This window comes from Asparagus officinalis, chromosome 4 (genome assembly GCF_001876935.1).
Source record: "Asparagus officinalis chromosome 4, Aspof.V1, whole genome shotgun sequence".
Classification (NCBI taxonomy): domain Eukaryota; kingdom Viridiplantae; phylum Streptophyta; class Magnoliopsida; order Asparagales; family Asparagaceae; genus Asparagus; species Asparagus officinalis.
Window position 1 is genome coordinate 21,531,007 of NC_033797.1, and position 20,072 is coordinate 21,551,078.

The window sequence follows — 20,072 nt, forward strand, 5'->3', positions numbered from 1 at the left end:
ACCTCATACTGGTAACGCTACTAGCATACGTCCTTTAAAAAATAATAAAAAACAAATTAATTTGAAGTAATAAACATAATAATAATACCATTAGAGTGTGTCTCGATATCCCTCATATTGTTAATTTACATTCAAATTTTAACGTACATGCCGGATCAACTGCTTTTTCTCTTGTTCTTTTCCCCTAAAGAGTAGTTATAAAGTAAAATAGAATAGTTGCCGCATCAAATTAAATAGCCGCCCAACAATAAAATTGAAAAATACATAAATTATAATTACAGTTGCATTTTCAGCCATTCCTAACCAAACATACACTTTCAGAACTTTTTTCTTTTACATAACATAATGTAGAAAAACAAGTTTAAAATTAAACAATCACTCGTACAGAGTATAAATTAATCTTTCGATATTTCTGTCCAAAATCCATTCTTATAATTAAAAAAACTCATAACTTTGAGGGATTTCTATAAAAATCCTTAAGACTGTAAATTAGTGAAAACCCCTCTTAATCTTAATCTTTAAAAATTCTATTAAACCTCTTTAGAACGAGTAGGAAATCTCATAAACGATGTTAATGGGTGCAATTTATAGGTTTTATCTATGATAAAGCAACAATGAGAAAGTTGAATGAATAGCACTCATGAAGGAGGACGAGAAACAGCAATCAGGTCTCATGGCCATTAGTAAACGTCGTTTATGTAAATTTCCAATTTCTCAGGATGGTTCAATAAAAATTTTAAAAGATCAGGTTTAACTGATTCACGAAGTTAACAAGGGGCTTAGCAAAAACAGGCGGTTCAGCCAAGCCCCTCCGCGAAGCACCACACCACTACCGGCGCCCAGCCCACTTCCATTCCACTCCCCCCGTTACTCTTATTAATCCCCCCCGCCTTCAAGTCCCAACCCACCGCGGTCACGATCTTTCCTTCCCCTTCACAAAAAAAAAAAAAAAAAAAAATCAGCCTAGCCATTGTCGTCCAAGCCTCGACCACTACTCCGACTGCCGCCGCAAGAACATCGTACCGGCCGCCCTCTATCCTGCATCCTCACCTCATCATCCTCGTCTCTCGTCATCCTCATCGTCTGGCTCCGTCCTCGCGCCCACCAACCCAGTTCTACGTCCGCGACCTCTCCATCTCCCAATTCAACCTCACCCAGCCAACCTCCTCAACACCAAACCTCCAGGTCACCGTCGCCAGCCGAAACCCATCGCCCGCATCGGCATCTACTACGACAAGCTCGACGTCTACGCAGAGAACAAGGACCACAAGGGTCACCGTCCCCACGCCATTGCCCAGCCGGTACCAGGGCCACCACGATTAGCCGCCGTCTGGTCTCCGTCCTCTACGGCACGGCGTGCCCGTGTCCGAGTACTTGGCGGAGGCGCGCAGCAGGACGAGAACGCCGGTTTCTGTTGCTCAGCGTCAAGGTCGACGGCCGGCTGAGGTGGAAGGTGGAGCTGGGTCTCGGCACTATCATATTTAACGTGAATGCCCTCGTTCTTGACGGTGGGAAACGGAAAGGGGCGCGTCGGCGTCGGCGTCGGCGGCGGCGGGGGGGTTTCGTTAATCAGATGGTCGCTTGCAGCGTTGACGTTTGATTGACTGACGGCGTCAAGCAGGTAAGTGAGGTATAGAAAACAAATAATATATATATATATATAGAGAGAGAGGAAATATTGTTCTATATATGTGTAATTTATTTTTTTTTTGTTGGGCCTCTTACGCTACTGTTGAAACTGCAATAATTGTAAATTTAATCATGTGTGATTTGTAGGAGAAGTGAATACGGCCCTGCGGTTTTTATTTTTGAAACGAATGGTGTTTATTCCTTCTTTTAGTTATAGTTTAAATAATGTAAGTTGCGGGGGGCATGTCATTAATGTTGAATATGGAAATTAGTTGAAAACATGTTTTTTTTTCAAAGGGGGAAAACAACTGGAGATGCTGGGGTATCAGATCCTCGTCCCCTATCTCAAGAGGCAAAGGAAACACTCTGCCATTGAGCTACATCCCCAATTCTTGTGTTATTGATGCTTACTAAAAATAACTAAGAACATTACTATATAAGTGGAGAGTAGAGATAAAATTATAATAGGAGGTAGTTTAGAAGAAGTTAATAGGATCCTCTGGTTTTATTTTAATGAATGCTGTTTTATTTACTTTAAATTGAAGTGACGGGCATATCAATAATGTTGAATGCATGGGGACAATTTTTGAAAATATGTTTAAAAAAATGGAGATATGCAGGGTATTAACCCTTGTACCTTTCCTCCTCAACAAAAGAGCATGCTCTACTATTTGAGCTTCATCCCCAACTTTGTTTATGAGGATGTTAATTAGAATAAATAAGCAATTTTATTTACAATTATTCATGTTTTAGTTAATATGATTTATCTGAATGCTATTTATTTAATTTTCTTTAATTATTTTATAATAATGTAAGTAAAGTGCATATCAGTAATCCTGAATGCGAAAGATCTTTGTAAGTATGTTTTTTTTTTAAAAATTGAGATGTGAGATATCAATCCTCGTACCTTTCCTCAGCATAGAGTCCGCTCTACCATTTGAGCTACATCAACAACTTTATATGAGTTAGATGTTAATTGGAATAAATAAGTAAATTTACATACAATAATTCATAGTGCGTATCATATATCGTTTTCCGTGTGATTCTGAGTTTTTTGTGATCTGTTAAACGGTTTTATTTTGATGACTGCTGTTTATTTATTTTCTTTTTAGTTATTTTAATAATACAAGTAACGACCATATCAACAATGTTCTGTGAGGTACTACTCCCTGTATCGTTCTCACCAGAGAGGACGTTTTTGAGCTACATCCCTAGATTTGTTAGGAATGATGTTACTTAGAATAAATAGTTAGCTTTCGCATATCAGAGTCATAATCATAACTAAAAGCGCACTCTGTACATCCACCTATGGCTCTGGGTCGAAGTCTTAATTTTACATTGCTTAGAAAAGTCTATGCAATTTTGAATTAGTGATAAAGAAAATAATTGTACACATGGTTGATGATGTGGATTGTGGGGTCAGTTAACAAATAAAAGTTGCTAGTATTAATCATCGCATAGGAGCGATAGCCTACCGATCGAACGTGCGAAGTCACATACTATTCTGCAACACGTACGTAGCCCATAAATTGCTGGTGTTAGTAACTTCTAGACTTTTGTTGCTTCTATATTGTGTTTTTGCGTTTTAATCCAAACCTAATCATCTAATTTCATTAACTTTAGTTTTCTGAAGAAACAAATTTCATTATCTTTATGATACAATAAAGCCCGCTAGTGAAATGTTTAATTAGTTAATTAAGTGTTAATTAGGAAGATGAGGATAAGAAAAGACCGGCACCAACACCCACTCCTTTCGGGTGTGGAGGGAGGGAGGGAGGTGAGATCTCTTCGGGGAGCCGTCTCTTTCGCTCGCACCGCACACTTGTTTCTGGCTCAGTAAGCAAAGGCCTTTGATTGGAACACTTTTGTTAGGTATAACTACTGAAAATTAAACCCTTTTGCTCAAATGTAGTGAAAGATAAAGAAGCTTTTTTGCTTATATAAATAGCAACGCATTATAATTACTTTTGGGTGTCATGGTTACGCGCACTAGGTGTTAAGTCCACATAGCTTTGTTCATTTGTTTCGTTAAATTCTTTTATAAAGAGTTTAAAATTATAATACTCTATTCTAACTACCAATTTGAAGTTTTTATGTAGTCAAAAGCTGTTAGCGTTCTATCAAACGCAACCTAGATTTAAATTCAATTAGGCACATTAATTTAAAGTTGATAAAAAAAAACAAAAGTTAAAACGCCTCCGAGGTGTCAACATAGGACTCTCAACTTCTGTAAACATGGCCGGCCCCGAGGTTTGGGTTGCCCTAGACCAATCTAATTTTGGTTGCCCCTTATATTAAAAATTTGGTACGAACAATAACGATAAAAATGAATACATATAATACCATTTAGCGTTCTATATTGGATTCAAACTGATAATATTCTCTTGCAGAATTAATATTCATATAAGAAAAGATTACATTTGTGCTACAATTTAATTTAAAGAAAAATACTTCTCATTGAATTTTTTGAAGCGAATTCTTCAATTAAGTCATCATACATATGCACGTATTTGGAAAAAAAACTTACGAAATGCGCCCTCTAAGACTTGAATAGGGGCAGTTTGCACAACAGACAAATCCCACAACCACAATACCAAGCACGCATCATGTTAAAGCTTGGGATTTTATGTTTATAAATTATAACTCTACATTATATATAAAAAATTTGGTTGCCCCCGGCCCCAGCCCCAGCCCCGAGGCTTGGTGGGCTTACCTTAGGCTCGGTCCTGTCTGTAAAAATATTAGGAATACAAAAGTATAATCATCAGCTAAAAATTTGGAGTCCCGGAAGGGGTTTTATTACTTAAATCAATGGTTTATCCATCAAATTCCGATTATAAGAGAAAAGCAAAGATATGTAAATTAAGCGCTTAAATAACTCAAAAATTAACAACAGGCAAAACCGAGGGCTTCCGTTGTGTACTTTACCATGGAACAACTCCGAAGAGAACAATTCCAAGGTGGATACATGCATATAATATCTGTACTTCGCCTAACACCAAAACAATCCCCTACTCCTAAAAGTCCAGGCTACTCAAAGAGAGGAGACATCCCATGTGGAGGGCGGCTTCGTTTGCTTACAAATTACACTTGGCTATTTGGCACTCACATGCATTTTAGCCTAACCTAACATTATTAAAGTGAGAGTATTAGGCTAATGAGGAACACCATTGTGTAAAAGCCCTTCAATGTTGTGTTCCAAAATAAAAAAGACTTTATTATTTTTCAAATTATAAAATCATTCGTTTATATACATCTACAAGAAAAGTTATAACTGACATCAAATTTATAAATTGCTAGCTAGCGTACCTTCGAATCATTCCCATTTCATTTAGACTTGGTTAACGGATATGCTCTTTGTAGCATCACCACCACTGTGGATGGACCATATAGTTTTATTGTTGCAGATGAACCCTAGGTGAATATTTTTAACTCTTTTACTCTCAAAGAAAGAACAACATATTTTTATGTTTACAAATAAGCTACCTAGCTCTGAAGAATAAAAGAGTCAGAAAACTATATATCAAACGGAAGGTTTATCTGCAGCAATAAAACTACAAAAGGATTTATTTGTGATTAGACAATAATACAACAAACGATCTGTATTTAACCCTAGCATTAATTCATGCGTCTCGAAAACAAACTAACAAACAAATAAATGAAAGAGAGGATATGTGTCTATCATTGACTGATTTCAGCCAAAAAGATGAAAAAAAGATAAGTCTCGTCTAGAAAACGAACAGATTAGGGCAATGGACATGCATCATCATAGAAACGTGTAATTAGCGTGACGCTACTTCCACATGGTCCCAAATGGGGACAATGATGGTGATATATTGGGATGTAATGGGGCTACATAGTAGAAGAGATACGTGGAATTATTGTCTTCCTCATTCTTAATTTGTCTTTCCTTTCAAACTCAAAATTCCCTTTCAGGCTCCAAAATGCTTTTGTTTATGCTAATGGTTTCTCTCGCTGAATCATCTAAAAGTTTATGTTGCTATTTTGTTGGCCCAAAATCTGGCACGTTACCAAACGGCCCAGTTCCCCATCTCATTTGCCCTAGCCCATCTCTAATATTCTCTTTTGCCCTGCTGTTTAACCTAAGTCAGCTGCCCCCTTTATAAAAGACCGATGTCTTTGTTCTCAGAATGAGATAGAAGAAAAACAGTGGCTTTGTGCTCTGAGAGCTTTGTGCGATCCTCTCCCCTTCCGTGAGCTTTTCCTGTCTTCGTTCTAGTTTCTGTTTGTTTTTCTGTATGAAGAATGTCTGCTGCTAATCAATATGGTATGGTTCAATATGGTATGGTTTCGTTCAACAGGAAATTTGATTTTAGCATTTGGAAACAAAAAATAAAATGCATTTTAATTCAACAGAAGTCATTTAGGGCTGTTGGTCAGACTTATTTGACTTCTGACACTGAAGAAAAAAGGGCTGAAATGAACGAAAATGCTTGTTTCACAATTAATTTGAACTTATCTGACTCTGTGCTTAGAAAAGTTGGAATTTTGGAATTTGCTAAAACCCTTTGGGATAAACTTGAAGAACTCTATACTGAAACCTCTTTGCCCAGTAAAATGTTTTTGCTTAAATTTTTTTTCCAAATTTAGATTGGATATGTCTAAGGATATTGAGGAGAACCTAAATGTTTTCACAAAACTTATATCAGATAATAAGTAACTGGTGATAAATATATAGACGACTATACTCCTATTGCCCTTTTAAATGCTATTCCTGACTCATATAGTGATGTGAAATCTGCTATTAAATATGGTAGAGATGAGGTTACCCTTGACATTGTGATCAATGGTCTTAAGAGTAAGTAATTAGATTTAAAATATTCTGAGGGAAATAAAAATTCTGGTGAGGTTATGCATATGAGGGGTAGGCCTCAGAATAGGTCTAATAACCAAAAGAATGCTAGTAACGGGGAATCAAGTAAGAAAAAATTTAAAAATGGAAGGGGTAGATCTAAGTCCAGGTTTAAAGTTAAAAAATGTTATAATTGTCATGAAACTGGTCACTTTATTAAAGATTGTCCTAAGCCTAAGAAAAATCAACAAAATGATCATGCTAATATGGCTGTTTGTGAGGGCAAAATAGGTGAAATTTTCATGGTTAATAATCTTTGTGATTATGCATATTTGCACCCTGTGTTATCTGATTCTTTGTGTAAATCAGATTGGTTAGTAGACTCTGGTTGTACTTTTCTTATGACTCTTTTTAAAACCTTGTTTTCAAACTACAAGAAAATAGAGAATGGCTTTGTGTCAATGGCAAATGAAAAGAAATGCAATGTTTTAGGAACTGGTGATGTATGCCTTAGGTTTTCTTCTGGTTCTATGTTTACTTTGAAGGATGTTAGACATGTTCCTGATTTACGTTATAACTTGATTTCTTGTGCATCTCTAGAAAATGATGGTTTGGAGGGAAAATAGGGTAAAAGGGTTATAAAAATTCTGAAAGGGTCTCTTGTTATTTTTACTGTTGAAAAACAAAATAACTTGTATGTTTATCACGCTGAACCTATGCTTGATTCTGTTAACTCTGTGATAGGTGATAAATCTGTTTTATGACATAATAGATTAGGTCACATGAGTTATAAAGGATTAGAAATTTTGCATAAAGGAGGTCACTTTGGTAGTGATAAAATCTCCCCCATCCCTTTCTGTGAATCTTGTGTGCTAGGAAAACAACATAAGGTTAGTTTTCCTATTTCTTCTTTTCTTAATCAGTCTAAGTGCACTGATGTACTTGAATATTTGCATGCTGATGTGTGGGGTCCCTCTAGTATGCCTACGCATGGAGGGAACCGATATTTTCTTTTCATAATTGATGATTATTTTAGGAAAGTTTGGGTTTTACTCATGAAACAAAAATCCGAAGTTTTTGATAAATTTAAAAACTAGAAACTTATGATTGAAAACCAAACGGGAAATAAAATTAAAACTCTTAGGACAGTCAATGGTCTTGAGTTTTGTAACAAACAATTGAATAATTTGTGTACTACTTGGGGGTATTAAAAGGCATAAATCTGTTCCCTATACACACCCCAACAAAATAGGGTTGCTAAAAGGATGAATAGAACTCTCTTAGAGAGGGTGAGTGCTATGTTGGCCACATCTGGACTCTCTAAGAAGTTCTGGGGAGAAGCTGTTTGTACTACGGCCTATTTAATTAACATGTCTCCTTCTGTTCCCTTAGGAGGGAAATGCCCTGAACTTGTGTTCACGGGCAAACCTCTTGAATTAAGTAATTTAAGAATTTTCAGATGTGCTGGCTATGTGCATGAAAGGATTGATAAGTTAGAACCTAGATCTAAGAAATGTGTTTCCTTAGGATACCCTGAAGGGGTAAAATGTTATAGGATTTGGAATAAGAGTGAACCGGGGTTTAAGGTAGTGATAAGTAGAGATGTTGTTTTTAATGAAAATGAATTTTCTTGTTTTCCTTTACTTGTCCCTATTCCTGAAAATGATGCTCCAAATGAGGTGGAGCAAATGCCTATCAACCTGAATCACCTCCTGAAGAAAAATTGAATGATATAATTATTGAAAATCAAGATGAGATTATTCCTAATAAGGTGGAGCATGATATGCAGGAAATAGATAACATGCATGATTTGAATGATTATCAACTCACTAGGGATAGAAATAAAAGAACCATTAGGAAACCTGAAAGGTATAGAGATTACAATTTGACTGATTGTAATATGTCTGAGTTTACCTTTAATGTGTTGGAATCCCTCGAGTACAATGAACCTAAGACTTATAGAGAAGCATTAAGGTAAATATATTCTGAAGAATGGATTAGTGCTATGAAGAGTGAGATGGAATCCCTAATAATTAACCAAACATGGAAACTTGTTCCTAAACTTGCTAGTTATTCTGTAGTGGAATGTAATTGGCTGTTTAAGGTGAAACAAGAATCTAAATGTGTTAGGTTTAAGGCTAGGTTAGTAGCTAAGGGATTTACTCAAAATGAAGGAATTGATTATGCTGAAATTTTTGCTCATGTTGTCAAATTCACTACTGTTAGAATTATGGTTGCTTTAGTTGCTCATTTTAATTGGGAATTAAAACAAATGGATGTAACTACTACTTTCCTGCATGGTGATCTTGATAAAAATATTTATATGCACCAACCTAAGGGCTTTGTGGACCCTAAATTGTCTGATCATGTGTGTTTGTTAAAAAAAACTTTGTATGGTTTAAAACAATCACCTAGGCAATGGAATATTAGATTTGATAAATGCATGTAATCTTTAACGTTTAAGAAGGAGTTCTGGTGATCATTGCCTGTATTATAAGAATATAGACTCGGTGCCTGTATTTTTTTAATTTATGTAGATGACATGTTGATCGTTAGTCCTTGTTTGAAGTCTATTGAGCATGTTCAAAAATATATTTGTGAAAATTTTGACATGAAAGGCTTAGGCGATGCTAAAAGAATCCTAGGCATGAATATTATTAGGGAAAAAAACAAATCTACTCTAGTTTTAAACCAAAGTTCATATGTCGAAAAACTTTTGAGTAAATTCGCTATGTCTGATGCCAAATCTGTGAATGTGCCTCTTGCTTTCCATTTTGTATTAAGTAAGGATCAGTCCCTCAAGACTGAAACTGAAACAAATGATATGAAGAAGATGCCATATTCGAATGCTATAGGATCGGTCATGTATCTCATGGTTAGTACTAGGCTTGACATTGCATATGTCATGTATCTCATGGTTAGTACTAGGCTTGACATTGCATATGCGGTTAGTTGCTTGAGTAGATATATGTCAAATCCTGGTATGCCTCATTGGAATGCTTGCATATGCGGTTAGTTGCTTGAGTAGATATATGTCAAATCCTGGTATGCCTCATTGGAATGCCTTGAAATGGCTTTTAAGATATTTAAAATCCTCTGTGGACGTAGGATTAACCTTCTCTAAGTGTTCTGAATGTGTTAAACTAGTTGGCTATGTAGATTCTAATTATGCAAATGATAGAGATAATAGAAAATCTACCACTTCCTATGTGTTTACTTTGTGTGACTCTTGCATAAGTTGGAAATACCAACTACAACCCATTGTTACTTTATCTACTACTGAATCTGAGTATGTTACTGTCACTGAAGTTTTTAAAGAAGCTATTTGGCTTAGGGGCCTTATATCTGAAATTAGTTTTCTTGAAAAAATATGGTTGTATTTTCTGATAGTCAATCTGCTATTCAACTTTACAAAAATCCTATTTTTATGATAGAACTAAACATATTGATGTTAGATTTCATTACATTCGGGATATAGTTGAAAAGAGTATTGTCAAGTTAGAGAAAATTCCCTCAGAATTTAATCCTGCTGACATGGGTACTAAGTGTTTGCCTGCTGAAAAATTTATCTCGTGTCAAAGAATCTTGAATTTTGACTTTGGGTAAAATTTTCCCTTTGTTCTGTGTGTTGCCTTTGTGGCCTATTAACTTGCTTTGTGCTTGTTAGTCGCTTTCTGATTTTTCCCTTTGAACTCGATGACTGTTTGGTAGAGTTCGGTCCTTTGTGGACTTGACATGCTTGGTGATCTTGTCCTAATCTGTGTGATCTGAGTTTACTTTGTGTATTCTCTTTCATTGCTTGTATCTTCTTTGTGATCATACATATAATTGTTTGGCGATGATGAGTCCTGCAGTTCCGTGTTTTTCCTCTATGCACTATCTTGGGCCAAAGGTTGAGATTGTTGCTATTTTGTTGGCCCAAAATCTGACCCGTTACCAAAAGGCCCAATTCCCCCTCTCATTTGCCCTAGCCCATCTCTAATATTCTCTTTCTCCCTGCTGCTTAACCTAAGTCGGCTGCCCCCTTTATAAAAGACCGATGTCTTTGTTCTCAAAATGAGATAGAAGAAAAGCAGTGGCTTTGTGCTCTGAGAGCTTTGTGCGATCCTCTCCCCCCTGTGAGCTTTTCTCGTCCATCGCTTTGTGCGATCCCTTCACCCTTTGTGTGTGATCAAAGAGAACAAGTGTGGCGAGCTCCCCTCTTGTCCTGGTGGTGCACAAGAGAGAAACGATGACTGAAGATTCAGGCTTCTGAGCCAAACAGCGACGACATCGTATCTCTATAGTTTCCATTGAGCTAAGGGTATAAATTGTGCTTTTAGCAAATAATATGGTTTGAGTTCTCAAAAGCAGGTAGGGGTGTTAATTTCTAATTTTTTTTAGGTTGGGTTTATTTTGAATAAAAAAATCAATTTAAACATAAGGGTTACTTGCGGATAGGTCCCTGAGGTGTCACTGTTTTGACCTCAATACCCTTTACTTTTTCTGATTAAAAAACAAAATAACCTTTTACAGTATTTGTTTTGCAAAGTGGGATCAGTAGACATCATGTACTCCCTTTTCTTATCAGTATTTCTCTAATAAAAATGGACTAAGATTTTTCTCTAATAGGAAAATAAAAGAAAAGCGAAGAAAAAAGGGAAAAGAAACGCTCAATTCGGTTCTTCTCGGGCCATAAAAGACAACAGTATTGGCCCAAAAGTTTTCAGGCCTTAATTTTATTTATTTTTCGGGGGCACTCTATTGATTTCAGGTCTATCTTAAATCGACCTCTTACGCAGTTGATTAACATGGTGGAAGTCGTCAGTGTTTAAAAAACTTTCCAAGTAGTAACATCTATACTACTCTCTGAATTGTGGGATTCATCCTTTTCAATCTTTTTCAAAATTGATGACACATAAATGACATTCATATTTTACTCTAGTGTAGGAGTAGTTTCGAAGAGAGCAGTGTAATTCTCAGCATTAGTAGAAACTTTTAGCTCACCTTTACTTTTTGGCAGGCTTAAACACAACATATTGACAAAAGGGGCGGATTCAGGTAATGTCTAGGGGTAAATATTTAGAAATTGCATATAGATTCAAGTAATATTTATAATTTGCCACCCTACAGAAATTTCGAATTGCACCCCAACCCAATTAACTAACCTATTTGCCATGAAGTTATATGGAATAAGGTGTGTAATAAGTCAGTTGCAAATTGAATTAATTAGCTCATTGGAAAATAAAAACTTATTTAACTTTTCAACAATCAAGGCAAATTGGTATATGCACAAATACTAAAAGCCGAAAACTACAATACTAGAAACTCAAAACTCCAACACTATAGTTTTATAATATTATATTTTTAGTTTTAGTTAAATAGATGTTTGTAACTCAAAACTCCAACACTATAGTTTTATAATATTATATTTTTAGTTTTAGTTAAATAGATGTTTGTTGTTTGCCTTCCCAAGAAAATTTTTCTGAATCCGTCACTGTTGACAAATGTTCAGCCCTCAAATCAAATGGTTGATGCAACTAGTTTTAAACCTAACATTGTATTATTTAGCAGTGAGATTTTCATGCTACTCCTCGTGAAGAAAATGGTCTCAAATATCAACTCAAATGGGATATTATAGCTCCCTTCTATGATCGTATATAAGTTTTATGCCACTCGTACTTAGAAATATGATTTTCGTGATAATCTTCTTGGGAGAAAATGGCTAGATCCAACCTTGCTGTACTTTGTTGGAATCATTGGTAGTCTAGTTCATCCCGTTATATGTTGGATATTTTATTAGAAAAAGGCAATTTTGCCTTCATGAATAATAATAAATATTATAATTAAAACATGCAATTAAAACTTTGGTAACGGTTATGCAATTATGGCTAACGTTACCGAATTTATTGAGGGGTTTTGTAACGATTTTCTAAAAGCCTATATATACGGCCTTTCTCTTCTCGGAAAAACAAGGAAAACAACAAGTCTCTTCTCTCATCTTCATATTATTTCTTCATAGTATTGGTTTTGTTTTTGGGCAACTTTCTTCATCTGAGCAGAAGCTCTGTAGTCTCGCCCGAGTACAGAGGCCGGCCGATTCCGGGGGTTTTTACCGCTAGGGGAGAGGGGATCCTCTGCGCCAGGGCGATAGGCAAGTCCTTAATATTCTAGAGCAGTGAATACACGACTGCTCCCGATCAGGTCAGATTTAATTGTTTATTTTATTCGAATTTATTTCATGCTATAATCTTAATCATTTGATAAATTTCTAACAATCTAGAAGATTAAGTATAATAAGTTAATTTATTAATTTATTACTATTGAAATCCGAAATAAAATAAATCTATAACTAATTGTTTTAATTGCTTTTACTTGCTGATAATTATCTTAAAATTACAAGTAAGGATTAATATGGTACGGTATTAACTTGGCTGCAGCATAAATGTTTCATCGGGTCATGTGGCTGTTGGGACATATGATTAATTACTTGCTGTAATTAATCCGAATATTACTGTTCACTAGAAAAATATTTAATTCGGAGCTACAGTTACTATTCACTACCGTTACTGTTCATCCGAGATTAATGTTTATAATGACATTGATCTAATGTAAGCATAAGCTGTTTTTCTTACACTTTCATCCAACATAGTTAGGTGCATGATGCATCCCATATATTTCTTTAGTTTTCACATTTACATTGTTGTAAGCTCTAATTGCTCACGCCTTGATCACTGGTTCTTTTAGTTTGGTTTTAAGAATCTTTATCACAGTGTATGTAGACAAATTCATTATCCCTTCTCTTATCTTGCATTTGACAAAATAAAATGTTATTGTTGTTACAGTTTTAATAAGTATGAATTCATTATATTTTTATAATAAAAAAATAAAATTAATATAAAATAAAATGAATTTATTAGTTATCGTATGAACATTTAAATTGTAAATATAGGTAATAGCAACAACTTATAAAGAAATCTCTGTGTTAATTTGTTTCAGAAATGTACAGGGAGTTCTCTGTAAGAAATCTAAGCACAAATCGAACATGACAAGTATTTCTTTGCACAGTTTTGTTGAATTCTATAGAATATATGCGTTGATTATATATCACGTTTTGCAATGAATATATGAGCACAGTTTTGTTGAATTCTATAGAATATATGCGTTGATTATATATCACGTTTTGCAATGAATATATGAGCAAATGCATTCGTTTTGAATCATGTTTAAATTGGTTTCATGAAAATTCAACTGCATCATAGGACATGAAAAACATATTTAAAACAACAAGCCAGTCGAAAATGTATTCAGTATAAAGGGAACCTATGTTACTAATTATTGGCTCTCTGTAGGCGTCGAATAAAATGCTGCAAAGATATCAAATACAGCTCAAGAGAAATCATCCAAAAAGCAGAAGACACAAGATCTTTAACTGTCTCGCAACGCGTCAGACAGACTTGATTATTCGTCTCGCGTGCCGAGACGATGCTCTTGACGTGTCTCGATAATTACGTGCGCAGACAGTCTTTACTATCGTCTCCGCGGCGAGACAGACTTTTTCTGCTCTCGCCCACCGAGGACACGAATATCATCCTCATTCTAATCTCAATCTTTGCTAATTCTCCCGCGCACTTTGGTCTTTTGCTGTCTCGCCCACGCGATGTACTTGTCTTTGCTGATCTCTCCTATGTGGCAGAGACAGAATTTACTGTCTCGCATGTGAGACAGTTTTCAGATGGTCAAAACTCGCCTTTGTAACTGCCCTACACGTGCCACTAACTGTTCAAGAACGTGGGAAACGTCGTGGGCGAGAATCACGTGGATAACTGCCAAAATAACGGAGTTTGAAACGTGGGAAGGCAGTTAAAACGAAAACTGCCTGCGGTTACTGTTTCCGAGACAGTATTAAATAACGGAGTTTGAAACATGGGACAGTAGTTACATCGAAAACTGCCAGGAATATTCTTTTTCCGAGACAGTATTTTACTGTCTCGCTGGACGAGACAGCAAATTTACTGTCTCGCTGAGCGAGACAGCAAATGCTGTCTCGCGAGCACTGTTCATCCAGAGGGTTATAAATACCCCCCGAAGACCATTTTCACAGGGGGGCTTCCAGCAGAGATCCAGGGCTGATCATTGTGAGTACTTCAGAGCAATCCAGAGCAGAGAGAGAGCAGAGGTGCTGATCTTACGGCCAATCCTTGAAATTGAGCTTTGACTTGATTTCAAGAAGGAACGACTATCTTACATCGATAAGATATCGTTTCAATTTCTCACTTCGATAAACGAAGTCAGAATCATAAACCCCTCACGGTTCAATCAGAATCTGTGACTTGGTGGTCCACGAGTCAAAGCGCTCCCGGCACAGGCAAAGATCCCACGAAAGCAGTGATCCAAACAACGATCCTGCGTTTATTTTCTCAAGAGTTGTAATTTTCTTTTTGTTGTGTAAAAGAGTCTTATAAAAAGGCTGTTTTCTTTGAATTTATTGTAATCGACCGAAGATATAATGAATTCGACAACAAATTCGACTTTTGGCGAAAACAAACTGGCGACCACAGTGGGAGCCAACGGTCTCGCTGCCGAGACCGTCGTGTCGCAGCCGATCAAGATTCCAGTTGAATCCATGGTCGAATACGAATTCGACCAAACCAAGTTTGAGGAATATCTCTCATCATCCTCTTCAAGATCTTCATTATCTCGCAAGTACAAGAGGATCTCACAATTGAGGAAGACTTACATGCCAAAGAAGGCACAAAATGAAGATTCTCGCTTGATTGTTGCTGAGAATTTCACTCGCAACACCTCTGCTCAAAATGGCTCTTATCTAATTGAAGAGTCATCGAATCAAAGCCCGACGACATTGACGAAAAGAGCTCGTCAGAGACAGCGTCAGCGTCGTGCTCGTCAAATAGCTAAGGCATTTGAACAAACCGACGGAGTTCGTTATTATGCGGACTTAGAGTCGAGGAAACAACAAGTGGTTTGTTCAACGCAACGACGAACTACTCACGTTTCTGCACAATTCACAACGGAGGAATGGACACTAGTCAAAAGGGCTCGTTCGACCCTCAAAGAACGTATACAAAAACGTCGTGCAAAAGCTGCTAATGCCCATGCTCTCTCACAACAAAGACGAGAAAAGAGAAAGGAAATGGTGACCAAAGAATCACCAAAACTCCGCCAAGTTTGGATTCTGAAGTCTGGACTTATGCAAAATCAGCATTCGGAGCCCGTTAAGACTCCATACCCACAAGGGGGTGGTTCTAAACGTGCGACTCCCGACATAACCTTGGATCGCTTAAAGACAAAAATAAATTGTCCTGAGAATGCCAACAAGGTTTTACAACCCCAGAAGAAGACGCATTCACCAAATGATATCGTCATACCTGGGAGATCATACCAACAGACGATACGATTTTTTGGCAATCATACCGATGAATCGTATTATCAAGTTGAGGTTGTGAATAATTTTCGAAAGAGAGTTATTCGAGAGATAAACTCTCGTTGTTCCTGTGCACGACTCGTCAAAACAGCATTATCAGAATGTGACTGTTTCAAACGAGAAATCATCCCACGAAAAGTCTCTGCATTATCAAAGCCTAAGCTGAGACATTTCCGCAAAAGAAAATCAGCTGCCCAAAATGATGAATTCCCTGAAGTCACCATCAACGTAGCTGATAGAAGAAAGTCTAAACAGCATTCAAGTGACTCAAATCCCGACTTTTCCCCGAAAGGAAAAGTCAATCCAAGAATTGCTCAAAGGATGTCTCGACTCCAATTAGGAGCTATCAGACGCAGAGACTACAAGAGAATGCAAGAAGGAATGTCCTCGGAGGATGAATTCTCGGACACTTATTCTGCAATCGCTTCTGATGATACAATGTCTAGCACAGGACAAATCAGAGAAGTATTCACAATCACTGCTGATCAGTTCACTCAAATACTTCAGGAAGCTCTAGCCAAACAACGTGAAGAAATTAGAGCTGAAGTGAAGACAGAAATGAAGTTGGCTATCCAACAAATGAGAGAACTGTTAACTCAACAGCCTCAACCTCCTGAGTCCAATCAGCGACTTGAATCCAGCCACCACACTCGGAATGTTGTAGAGGACAGTGATCCAGAGGTGGATGAAGTCATTATGGCTGATACACCTCCCAATGACAATAACGCTGGGGGTGGTTTAACGGATCCTCCCAATAACGATATTGGGGGTGGTTCAATAGCACCTCTCACTGGGGGTGGTCCAATTATCTTTACTCGACATCATTCAGAAAGAAATGAAGACGATGACGGGAAAATGCAAAAACTTGAAGACAAAATCAATGCTTTGATGACGGCTCAAGAAGTTAAGAAGACGGGTATTCCATGTCCTTATCCGAGGGAATGGGATTCAATACCATACCCGACCAAATTCAATCTGATTAACTTCACACCGTTTGAAGGGAAGAGTTCGCCGATTCAACACTTGATTTATTTCAAGTCTCATTTGGGCATAATCTCTGGAAACGAGGCCTTAATGATCCGGTCATTCGTTGGCACCCTTCGTGGGCCCGCCTTCGATTGGTACCGACGGCTCAAGCCAGGGAGCATCAATTGCTGGGATGACATGGAAAGTTTGTTCCTCAGCAACTTCTTCGATGATGACACCGAAGTGTCAATCGGAACTCTTTTGGATGAGAAGCAAAAAGACGGAGAGTCAGTCGACAATTTTGTCAAGCGTTTCCGTAACATGGCGATGAATTGCAGAGATCCTATTACAGAGGAGTTCATCCTGCAAACATGCCACAATAACCTCTCCATCGATGTCCTGGAAGCTCTGGGGGTCGTGCCATCCACAACTTGGAAGGAGTTAAAATCTCGGGGTGAACAAGCTGAGCACTTTCTTAAAAGAAAGAAAGCTGAGAGAGGCCAACCAATGACATCTGCAATCATTGAGAATGCGACTCTCGATCCGAGGTTTCAAAAGGAATATTCTTTCGAAGATGATGAAGCTCCAGCCATCTTGGAATACCTCCTCGCTAATGACAAAATCGAGCTACCACCTATTAAAGATCAGGATGGTGCTAAAATGATTATGGATCCAAATTACTGTGCGTACCACAGAAGGGTTCTTCATCCCACTGAGATTTGCTTTGGACTCAAAAACAAGATCCAAGCCCTAATTGACTCCGGCGTCATAACGACGAAAGAAGTCGAGTAAAGACGACCATAAAACTCCATTGGGTACACGAGTATAAACTGTTTCCCCTCACTCCGAAAAGTATACGAGTATAAACTGCTCCTTAATACTCCAACAGGTATATGAGTCTAAACTATTTCCTTTCTTTCACGGGAAGTTCCTGAAGAATGCCATGCATGGTACTTTTAAGGATAACCCGATCATATAGCTAAACATAATGATAAACTCAGTTTCACAAGAAAAAGCTGGGGGTGGATGGTTCATGTAACGGAAGTTCCCGAAAGAATGCTATATGTAATTTTCTTAGGAATAACCCGATCATTACAAACAAAGTGTTAAACACTACATCCCCACGGTGATTTCCGAATATTCATTTGCTGAGATGAGATTCGATCACTTCGTTGGATCAATCTTCCCTCTCAAACCCTCCTTTGGTCAAACCTTTAAACAGTTAGGACCAAAGCCAAAATCCCCTCTCGATTCGTTCCATGAACGAGAGGTCCACAAATTGAACGATCAAACCTTTAAACAGTTAGGATCGTCTCAAATCCCCATCTTGGTCAAACCTTTAAACAGTTAGGACCAAAGCCAAAATCCCCTCTCGATTCGTTCCATGAACGAGAGGTCCACAAATTGAACGATCAAACCTTTAAACAGTTAGGATCGTCTCAAATTCCCATCTTGGTCAAACCTTTAAACAGTTAGGACCAAAGCCAAAATCCCCTCTCGATTCGTTCCATGAACGAGAGGTCCACAAATTGAACGATCAAACCTTTAAACAGTTAGGATCGTCTCAAAACTCCAACTTGGTCAAACCTTACTACAGTTAGGACCAAAACCAAAATCCCCTTTCGATTCCTTCCATGAACGAGAGGTCCAGCTTCGATTTGTGCAATCAAAACTATAAAAGTTAAGATTGCTTCCAATCTCAATTGATCAAACCTTATTCAGATTCTCTGAATAGAAATCCCAATTTAAATTTCCTTTGTACCAGGAGATAGAATATAAAATTCTTCCTCTCCATCATCGGGTTCATCTCTACCAACAAACAAGAGACCAGGAGATAGAATATAAAATTCTTCCTCTCCATCATCGGGTTTATCTCTACCAACAAACAAGAGACCAGGAGATAGAATATAAAATTCTTCCTCTCCATCATCGGGTTCATCTCTACCAACAAACAAGAGACCAGGAGATAGAATATAAAATTCTTCCTCTCCATCATCGGGTTCATCTCTACCAACAAACAAGAGACCAGGAGATAGAATATAAAATTCTTCCTCTCCATCATCGGGTTCATCTCTACCAACAAACAAGAGACCAGGAGATAGAATATAAAATTCTTCCTCTCCATCATCGGGTTCATCTCTACCAACAAACAAGAGACCAGGAGATAGAATATAAAATTCTTCCTCTCCATCATCGGGTTCATCTCTACCAACAAACAAGAGACCAGGAGATAGAATATAAAATTCTTCCTCTCCATCATCGGGTTCATCTCTACCAACAAACAAGAGACCAGGAGATAGAATATAAAATTCTTCCTCTCCATCATCGGGTTCATCTCTACCAACAAACAAGAGACCAGGAGATAGAATATAAAATTCTTCCTCTCCATCATCGGGTTCATCTCTACCAACAAACAAGAGACCAGGAGATAGAATATAAAATTCTTCCTCTCCGATTTCGGGTTCATCTCTACCAACAAACAAGAGACCAGAATACTCCAATAGGTATACGAGTCTAAACTATTTCCCTAATCTCAACAGGAAGTTTCTGGAGAATATTACTCAGAATATTCTTAAGAATAACCTGAATACTCCAAATAGGTACACGAGTCTAAACTGTTTTCCTACCCTCAACAGGAAGTTTCTGGAGAATATCAGTTAAAATATTCTTGAGAATAACCTGACTACCCCTAAACGGGTATATGCAGTGTCAACTTGACGACAAGAGCTGATTTCACAAGTACAAGTTCCAGCTTTAATTCAAGATCTCTACAATGGACAAGCGATAAACGCGATGCCGGGAAGAATCTTAACTATTCTACAAAGCACTGAATAGATTGAGAGACAAAGAGATCAAAAGTTGAAGCCACCTACGGGTTCCTCTACACGATCTACTCAACCAAGCATTGAAAGGATCGTAAGTAAGATCTATCTTATCCAAAGCATCCCAGAACTCCTCTATAAAAGATTGAGTCTGGAATACTTTGGAGGGGGTATCTGTAGGCGTCAAAAAATGCTGAAAGATATCCAAATACAGCTCAAGAGGAAATCATCCAAAAAGGCAAAAAAAAACACAAGTCTTTACTGTCTCGCACGCGAGACAGACTTGACTGTCTCGCCGTGCGAGACAGACTTGACTGTCTCGCCGCGCGAGACAGTCTTTACTGTCTCGCCGTGCGAGACAGTCTTTACTGTCTCGCGGGCGAGACAGACTTTTACTGTCTCGCCCACGCGAGACAGT